The 10,684-nt window shown below is 32.5% G+C and overlaps 1 long non-coding RNA gene across 1 annotated transcript; it reads left to right on the top strand.

The window, feature by feature from the left end:
- The first annotated feature begins 6,575 nt into the window (after positions 1-6,575).
- LOC106326792 lies at positions 6,576-6,933 on the top strand. The gene is made up of 3 exons (XR_001267330.1): positions 6,576-6,606; positions 6,748-6,798; positions 6,892-6,933. It is a non-coding gene; the product is annotated as an uncharacterized LOC106326792 (long non-coding RNA).
- The last annotated feature ends 3,751 nt before the right edge of the window (positions 6,934-10,684 follow it).

The following is a 10,684-nucleotide window of genomic DNA, read 5'->3' as shown; positions in this document are numbered from 1 at the left end:
TGGCTAGTCCACTACTAGTTATTTATTCTTCCACCATTGAGTGCTTATTGCTTTTGTTTCCTTTAAATACACCATGTATGTTACACAATTAAACACACAATTCAATACAAACATTTCTTTCATTCTCTCAATCTCACAAATCCTCTCATTCTCTTAAATTCTCAAATTTCTCTTCTCTCTCAAATACTTACGGTTACTTCACTCCTTTTTTACTTTGTTCGTGTGCTTCATCACGGTTAAAACACTTAGAAGCTCTCATAATCCCACAAATTATCACTTACGTCATCTTCGTTGTTGGCTGACGACTCTTTGCTTCTCCTCTTCCTCCGCCGCTTCACTGGCTTTGATCCGTCGCCTGATGATGATCCATCGATCTGGTTCACGATGATGCACTCGCTTTGGGTTTGGATCGTGTATGGGTACACTTGAGAGCTTAGTACCGTATGATCCATTCTTTATTCTCTCTCTCTTTCTCTCTAGTTTTTTTCAGACAAGAGCTGCTGTTTTTCTCTGACTATGTTTGAAGGAGAATGATACAATAGGATATGACTTTGGTAAGGTTTGAGTCCTATGAGATGCTTTTTATAAGCTGGAAGATTATGACCTTAATTATTCTTGAGTTATTTTCCCTGCTTTATTTACACTTATGTCATCTGTTATTTATTTCCCTTAATTAGGACAGTGCGTTGAATATAAAATGCTTTTGTGAGTATGATATACATGTTCAAATATAGATATTTTATATTCTGTTGTTCAAAAAGAAAAAAAATATTTTATATTCAAGTTATTGAGATATTTTTAGCACATATCGAGTGATTGACTATATATTTATCTTCAAAGTTTATTTTCTTCAAAATGAAAAAAATGAAACAACATTTACTTCAAATGTTTGCTTCATTTTCTCTTTGTAAAAAAATATCTAAATAAATTCTATATCCAATTTATTATTAATTAATAATAACCTTTTCACTTTTTTCATATATACTAATGTTATTCAACTATTTGTCTTAGTAGCATAATTACTATTTAATGTAAACTAAACATTAGCATATAATAATTTTTTTACATAAGATAAGAAAACAAACAAAAAATCATATTTTAGCACTATTTATATATTTCTTCTATAAGTGATTAACAAAAGTGTTTGAAATAAAATAAAATTATTTATTTTGATTTTTATTAATTGAATCAAAAAATTTAAAATAAATATTTTCATGCTCTTAGATATAAGATGTGTAATGAATTCTCGTTATGATAAGAAAATAAGAGGAAACCCGCATTTCATCATTATTTTCATTATAACGGAAGTTGTAAAACATAGAAATAAGGTGGCTGACTATTCAGGACAAGAGACGTGGTGTGGATCCCGAAGGCGACCAAATTCTGAAGTATCAAGTGATTCGATCATGTGATAACTATTGGATATTAATGTGTTTTGTCTTTTATATAATTCATGTTTGTCTACAATCTGTATACACAAACTGTCTTTGTCTTTGCTTGTTTTAGCATACCGTTAATTAGTCAATTTTATAGGGATTTTTTTTTCTTTGTTTTCGGAGCTCGAGACCACTCATTTCCATTTGAAAAGCAATATTCTCCTCCTTTTCCCGTTTTCCCTACTGAGTATTATTTTACACTACCTACTATGTAGTGACTATAAATCTATAACCACGAATCTTCCCGGATTTTCTTTTTTTACTAATTTATTTGAAACATCATCATTCTGAATTTTGCTTCATCAAGAGTGTTATAATAATCCGCGGTGCGATTAACTGAACATGACCTCCTTTGCGTTGTACGTATGCGCATGCTAACCACTAAACACTCTTCTGTTCATCAGGCTAACGGAATTTCTTCTGTCATAAATTATCATAACGCCGGAAGACAAAATTCATATAGAATCATGTTACCTTAAATTAAAAACATAAATATTTTGGGACTTGCGCGTATCATCGAACGTTAAAGGTGTGTGAGACCTACGGTCATATTTCATAAAAGTATTTCAAAGTTGTAAGGAAAATATATCTAAATGATACGCATACTAAGCCAAATACAAATTCAACGAAGGCTTTGTGAACTTGTATATTCCTTTAACATGCATTGCGCCTGCTTTTAAGGGGTTCCAAACAAATATATATATATATATATATATATAGTTGACATGATTGTAGGTTTTAAATAGTACATGTTGTTAAAAAGAAAAGAAATAGTAGTCTACACTTTCATTGTAGAAAAATGGACACTTGGTAAAAAACAGAATAAAGGTTATAGAGTGTGCCTTTTTTAGGTGTGTAATGCGAAAGAACTAGGAAACGAACAGGAATCATAGGAAGGTATATAATTAGGAAGAAATAAATAGTTCGCAGAAGAAGATAAGGAAAGTTTATTCCGACATTGAGTGACGGCTATGCACGTGAGGTTCACGAGGCCTTCAAAAGGGGACGACGATAAAATTCAACTTAGCTACTGTACTTTTTTTGCAGGTTAAAAAACAATAAGAGATCATCGAAGTGTCAAAAATATTTCACGTAACTCGGTATTTTATTTTATTTTTACCAAAATACGACTTGAAGGCGCAAGAGATTAAAGATGAGTTAGACTGTAAAATCTAATTTAAACCATGTATAAAAGATTTATCTCGATATAACCATGTCGTCTTTGATATTTTGAATTAAGATATTCGGGTAATGTAAGTTTGATTTTCTTCATCCAATTAGAATATGAAACGGATAAAGTTCTGTTGGTTGTATGTCCCCCTCCCCAGTCCCCCCATAGCTATTCTCACAATAGGAGGGAGACACATCATACAACTCACATATGTTAAAGTTCTTTTCCAGACGTATAAATGTGATTTTATAAATGGTGTCCACTGTCGGGCCATCATATTGTCTCTTATACAAGTTTATTACGTCGCATTCTATAATTTGATTCGCTTAATCTAGATATATATACACACGTATATCTCAACTCGAACGTGTTTGTAGATAAAACTTAGATAGTTTCGTGAAAGAACGGTATTTGTTAATGTGGAAGCACATGCATGTAATAATAATATGGTATGGATTACACGTACGATCAAGATCAGATAAGAGGTGTACATAACCGGTTATGTTGCAAGTTTTCCGGTTATGTTTACATAAACGAGATTGAAGTTGTTGTTTACTTGTTTTTATTTACACAAACAAATAGTTATCCTACTATTAATGTAAGTAAGTACTTATTAAAAGAATAATGACGAAGGAAGGAATGAAAGTGGCTGACAAGGACGAGTTCCACGCAAGTGAAAGGAGTGATGTAAATTTAGAGGCCACATGGGCATGCTTACTAATTTTGTTACGTGTCGTCTCCCTAATACTCCTTTTTCCTTGGGTCACACTTCTACTTCTGCCACGTGTCCTCTCACGTTCCTTCCTTCTCCGGGCCTCTCCTTTCTACAGATTCCTCCTCCATCTTTGTTTGACTTTTACCGATTGCATTTTGTTTATTTTTTCTGTGTTTTTTTCAACATTAAAGTGGGTTTGGTTATTGATTACTGATTAGTACCCCAATATTGAATCTTGTTTTTTTATTATATAAAACCATCCTCTTATAGTATAAAATAACTGAATTTTACACATGTACAATGTATAGAATACAAATGAATGAATGAGTGTGTTTAGGAGGAATAACGTAAATACTTTTTGTTACCTTTTCAAAATATCTAATTAATAAATTCAACTAATTATTAAAAAAATATTATTTAATTGATTACACAACATCCAATAAATAAAAAATTACAATGAAATATGAAAATTATGTATATTTTGAAACAATTTTTTTTTTTTGGGAAATATTTTTTTTTGTGTGGGGGAAATCGATCCATGCCAGATCCAAAATATTATAAAAAGACGTATGGTTGGTGAAAATTGCTCAATTGATATTATATCGTTTGACTTCAGAAGTTTCCTTTCATATATAACGAACTTTTTAAAACCCCCAAAAACTCTATACGGGTAACAACACGGTATGGAAATACCTTCAAAGTTGAGGCTACAAAATACCAGTCCATGTTTATTTATGTTTGACATAACTAAGTTGATCGTTAGTCGCATTTACAACATTATCACACAAAAGCTAAAGTCGAATCTATAAAGAAAAACATAATAAAATCACCCAAAAAGACAGAGATACATGCACCACCTTGAATTTGTACACTCTATTGTCTTAGCCATTAAGCGATATATGTGGTTTTGATAGACTTTATGTGGGTGGATATGTAGGTAAAGTAATTTAGTTTAGTGGCATATGTAATGTTTAAATTTTTTATATGGATAAGATTTGGAGTTCGCGTAGGTTTGTTTACTCTTGTCTTAATATGGGATTAAAGACAAGTTGTAATAAATGTGAGATAGGCATTCAGACCCAAGCAACAATGTCAAACTCTAGTTTGCAAGTAACGATAAAATCATACAGTCGTTAACTAGGGTTTATTTTTTATATTCATAGAGGTGTAGATTTACATTCACAGGAGGAAAAGGAGAGAAAATACTTCTTATTGATCAATGGGAAAGAAGATGCGCATATGGCCCGGGATAGATTCCTTTTATCATATGCTTTTGAGTTGGGACTTCCGATTAATTTGTCCTTTTTAGTTATATAATAATGTATGTTTAAAAAAACTAATCCGAATTAATCATCACTAAAGCAAAATGATTAAAATAATTAAATGTCATGTTTATCCCAACATTTGCCTTCCTTGTTTCCCGTACTTCCAACTCTCAGTTTTGCGTAACAGATAGATAAGTGGGTAGAAAGATTCCATACGTTTTTGCTTTCTTTTAATTAATCAAAAGCTTATCAATCAACAAATTCGTACTATAACTATCCTATTATATTATGATCGTGCTGGCGACTGATTACCGCTAATGAACTTATGCAGTAAGAGTATTTTGATGCAAGTGCTACAAGGATATGGACAACTTAACCTAATATCCAAAACCATGATATACAAGATTCGATCTGTAGTTTTTCATACACTATCTTTTTTTAGATCAAGATTAATTCACATTTGACCATTTTACCAGCAAATACTAAAAGCAATCTGATGGTTCAGCAAACTTAAAAAATGCGAATGTCACAACTCACAACCTTAACCTCCTTAATGGCTAAAATTGACAAGTGGTTGCCCCTAGGTTACGCCACGATTTAGGGGATTCTTTTAGTAATTAATTATTCCCCAATGTGAACTTATTGGGAACCCAGGGAATGCTATATTGGACTGACTCGGTTAAATGTTTAAACAATCGAATAAATAATAACCGAGACTCAGTCAAAAACGTCATAGTTAACTAATTTATACAGACTAACTTATATTACATAAATCGGATGTTTAAAAAGATAAATACAGACTAAAAGTCAGATTGCACGCTTTTAAAATATATTTATATTACATAAATCTCAGAGTTGAATATAAATTAGAGTCGTTTCGCTATTATTTTATATGTAATCTTTACTATTTGAGCAACTGCAAAATCGGTTTTATAGTATTTATTTGAGTCTTGCATATATAGACTAGACAATACTTTTAATGCATAAAACTAATTCAGTATGTACAAATTTGTATTAACATCAGTCCCTTTCCGGACATCATCTTCTTTTGTTTAAAGTTATACCATGCTTTAGATGCTCTGTTTAGTTTTAATTCTTGCACTCTGCTATTTTGTGTCTATGTTCTTCTGTAAAAAAATGAAAATTTGATAATATAATCTTAACATTTTACCAAAAAAAAACAAAAATTGTGTTTGGAAAAGTTTGTCTATTACCGTAAAGATTAATTAAAGTTACTAAGCATCACCAAGTGTTGTCTACTTGGCCGTGATTAAGAAACTAAGACCATGATCAATGGGGAGTTTTTGGGATGGGGTTCTTATATTCCGCTAAGAACCTCACCCTAAAAATCCTCTCTTAATCATGCTCTAAGTCTTGCATACCGGTTCTTAAATCTCTTATTTAAGAGCCGGTTCTTAGCTTTTTTAGTTGAAAATTAAGAGACGGGTTCTTATATTCCGCTAAGAACCTCACCCTAAAAATCCTCTCTTAATCATGCTCTAAGTCTTGCATAAATTAACATTAGTATAAAGAGACCCGTACTAAAATTAAAGTGTCACATGGATCCCATCGTCCACGTGTATATATAAACATTATTAATCCAAACTGTAGTCTCGTACAAAATTACAGAACGTGGTACGTGCTGGATCAGGTTTAAGAACATGTCTCTAGCGAAGATAAGATTTGTGGGAATGAGAAAGAAGCCGGTCTTCTTTTTATCCAACAACAACTGGAGTGGGCCTTATTAGGCTTCTATGGGTTCAGGTTTCTTTGATTTTGTGGGTCCGCTTCCTGATATATGGGCCGTAGTTTTTAAAATGTCTGGGGAATGTTTCGAGCAATTTGTTGAAGACGTGATGGTCGTCAACGCCTCGTGTTAACTACTACGATCGTCGTCTCGTCGGGTCTGCTTCTTCTTCCCCTCGGTTATCTCCCTGCTCCTCTCTTGTTCATTATGATGTGTATGGTTTTCGGATTACAGGCTCCCGTGCACATTCTTTGAACCCTTCAAACAATCTGGTGAGTCCATGAACATGCCTGTTTCTTGCTACAAAGATCTATGTTTTTTTTTTAACAATGATAGATATCTTATTTTGTTTTGAAAGAAGATTAACTGATGATCATATGTAAAACTTTTTCCACAAATCTGGCAACGAACAGTTTGTGACTGAACTAAGCAAATGGGTCTTCCACGAAAGAGGCCATCTGAAGGTATATGCATTGTCTTTTTACACTCTCCTATAAACCTTGTTAGATAGAGATTGTTTGTTTAATTACTCACCACTTTAACCTTCATTTGTGCAGGCTGGTAGTCTTGTACACCACAGGGTTGGAGAAGCAGACGAGCCACCAATATATAGGATTAAGGATGACCTGGTATGGTTTCTACTTCTTCCGACTCTCCCAAAGTTTTCTGTCCTTTAATAGCCGGGTGATTTAGTGTGAATCTGCGGCAAAGCTTATAATGTGTCATTTCATGGCAGGAATTTTCGGTGGAGATACTGGAGTGGGTCACGGAAGAGCTGGGAACCGTATGTAGCTGATGATGTGCCCATATGTCCTGAAAACCTTGTCAACAGACAAGAAGGTGACTTAATTTCTGAGCTCCAAAACATAGTCTTCTCTTCTTTTTTTCTTACAACTCAGCTTGCTTTGTGTTGCCTACTTTGCAAGACATGTTTCATACATCTTTCAAGGTTCCTGATGTGTATGGTGTATTCCAGTTTAAGGAATTGAATATGAAAAGCTCGGCTACACTACATTATCTCTTTCAAAGCAGGTGAGTAAACTATCTCTTTCGAGTTTTTGCTGACTTTCTAGACAAAAAGACATGTGACAGTAAAAATAACAATGATGATATATGCAGATTCTCTTTTTTTTCACACATAACTGATAAAGGAGCTTATCTTTTGTGTGTGTTTCAATGCAGATGGCTGGTTTCTTTGTCTTCAGCTTCGTCTATCTCTACCATAAGTAGAAAATGCCTTTAATTTGGTTCTCCAGTCTCATAAAGTAAGCCAGACATCTTCATATTTAGACGATAAGAATGTAACATTTCAATTTTGAGTCCCTTTTATTTCGCGAACAAGCTTTAGTCAAACACTTTCAACCTTTGTTTTGTTCTCCACCTATTTTATGTTAGCGGTAATTTTACAACCTTTCTCTGTTCCCTTTTCCCCTTGGTAAAAAATATATAAGTATGACCGAGGCAGGTCACTCACTGCAATCCACATACTTTTTCATAAATATCATATAATCTTAACTACTGTAAAAAAAAATTGTTTTTCTGAACACGACAACTACTGTAAATTTATCACCGATTTAGAAAGCTAAACCAGTGTTATAGAGACAACATAACAATACAAATTTCAAAACACAATTAGAGGAAAACGTCAAACACCTCGTACAATTCAACAAGTATAATTATAAACACAATTTATAAATTTATGAATAATAAGTACTAGATAGTAATAATTAAAAAGAATATAGTTTTATAAACACACATAAACATATATAGAAAATCAAAAAATTCTATTTTTATTTAAATAAAGTTTCATAAAAATAAAAATGTAAAGGAATAAATTCTATTTTTATAAGTTTAAAATTATTATAAATTTCAAACAAATATTAATAAATATCGCTCTATAAAAACAAATTTGTACTTTATAAAAATTGGTAAATAAACCATTAAAAGTGTCTACATATCTAAAATCACCAATCACAATATGGCAAATCATAATTTTAGTTACAATTTATACCACAATTGTAAAACAATTAGCAATGGATGTCGTTTGAGCAGGTTGTTCACTTAAGACTCGGGAACTTGTAAAAATGTTAGCAATGGATGTCCATCGAGCAGGTTGTTCACTTAAGACTGGGGCTTGTATAATTGGTTATAGGCTTTTAAGTTAGGTTTTCCAGGCCTGCTATACTATCTATAGTTTGCCCATTTGAAATAACTGATTACCCACCCACCTAAAGATCGGGTATAAAAATATTGACAATATTATTGTATTTGAAATAACTGATTGTCCACCCGTCTGAAAAAGTAGGGAAAAGAATCGGTTACAACTTACTTGGTAATATGGAAAAAATATATAAAAATTAACGGTCAAGAAAAGGGAGAGTGGGTGGGTGAATAAAAACAGTAACGTTCACTCAGCTGGGGAAGGTTGCTTCGTAAAAAGCAAAGAGTCAACCCTTCTTTGTTATTTATCACATAAACAATGACCCCACAAGAAATTTAAAGTAGTTGGATCCTCTCGTGAGAGCTTTGGTTGGTAAACTAAAAACAAAAAGCAAAGAAACCCTCCTTAGATATCAACTCCCCAACACTCTCTTATGCACATACACTCATCGATTCCAAACTCTCCTCTTGCGTTTACGTGGCCACTTGTTTACGTGTGTCCTCACTCATTTATTAGCTACTCAACTGCTCCTCCTTTCTCACATATTCTGTGTTTTCCATTCTTCTTTCTTGGGGTGTGTGTTAATTGTGAGATTCTCCGACGACACGCAGGTCAAATTGTTCTCAAACACACACGTACCTCAGTTTTACGTTAAAGTAGCCCGAAATAATTATTCGATGAACTATGCTATACTCTAGTTTCTTATTATAAACACTCTCTTCTTACAATTAACTACAATATTTATGTACAGATTACATTTGACAATGTTGCTCATAAACATATATACATATCGTTGCCTTCCACTAAGAATTGTTTTTTTTGTGAAGATGATGACTGCATATTCTCGAACAATACATTATTACGTTAGGAATATGTTCTCTCGTGTCTTCGTAATCCACTACTGGAATATTCCTCCTTGGCTTAATGTTTGAAAAAGAACTCACCGCATTTTTTAAAATCAGCCTACAATTATACCCTACAATTATACAGAAGTGATGCTTGCACTTATCTAAATCTACGTGTTATGGAACACCGCATTCTAAAGGATAATACACATTTTTTTATCAAAATTTTGTTTTAGAGTATTGAAGAGATTTCGTATAATTATAAATAAGGGTTTTCAATTTGATGATTTAGATGAATATTTTAGTAGTTCTTGAAAGACTTCGCGTGTCAGCAAGATTTTCCTTTTCTCCAAAGATCGGACGGCAATGCGTGGCGACTCACTCATGACGTCGGAAGCTTAGCCTTAGCTAAACCGATATAAAAACATTTTCATTCGTGGCATAATCTTTCATTTGCAAAATTTTCAACGATCTCATTTGTACAATTATCACTATTTTATTTTATTTTAGTTATAATTTAATATAAAAAGGAAACCTTTAGAATAAACACATGCATGTGTCATAAATATATTTTAAAAAAGTTTTCAGATAAAATTTTAATCTTATTTTGTACTATTTTATACTTTGTTTAATCATAAGATATCTATTAGAATATTACAAACGTGTATGCTCTAATGTAATTCCCATGACTAAACGATTAAATCTCAATATTTATTGTGCTCATATATTGCTCTCATGAGAGAATTGTTCAATTTAATTATCCAAACTCGCCAAAAACGAGGATTTTTTTCTTTCTTTTTAATCTAAATAATTTCGTGTTAACGTTTTAATCATATATATTATTATTACTATGCCTGCATGATTTAAAAATGCGAACGAAATTCTTCCTTCTTCAATGATTTATATTTTAAAAATATCAGAGATGTCTATCGAGTGTATTCACACCAAGGAATAAACCAAATGCGTTATTGCACTAATAGGTAATCAATATTAGATGGTCCTATCTTCTATCTATTCGTTTTGCTTTGTCAGCTATAGATGCGTTTATTAGGCACGTTAATTAAAATAGAGTATATAGTTAGCTGTATCATAACTAACGTTTAAAATAGTTTAATAAGGCGAGAAATAGATAAGCAACGCCTATGTGTAATTGTCGTGTTAAAATATATATATGGTGCGATAAAGATACTGTTGCTTCCAGTTTGTTTGCGTCATTGTCTGAACCAACGATGATACCTATAAAAGGAAGTTCAAATCTTCAGTTTCAATCTCAGACCAAAATACAAAGCCTGTTTTCTCTGTTCTGTCTCTTTCTAAAACCGTAGGTAGCTTTAGAGATCGACG

The sequence above is a fragment of the Brassica oleracea genome, chromosome C2 (assembly GCF_000695525.1).
Source record: "Brassica oleracea var. oleracea cultivar TO1000 chromosome C2, BOL, whole genome shotgun sequence".
NCBI lineage: Eukaryota > Viridiplantae > Streptophyta > Magnoliopsida > Brassicales > Brassicaceae > Brassica > Brassica oleracea.
This window is presented reverse-complemented; position numbering and strand designations above follow the sequence as displayed.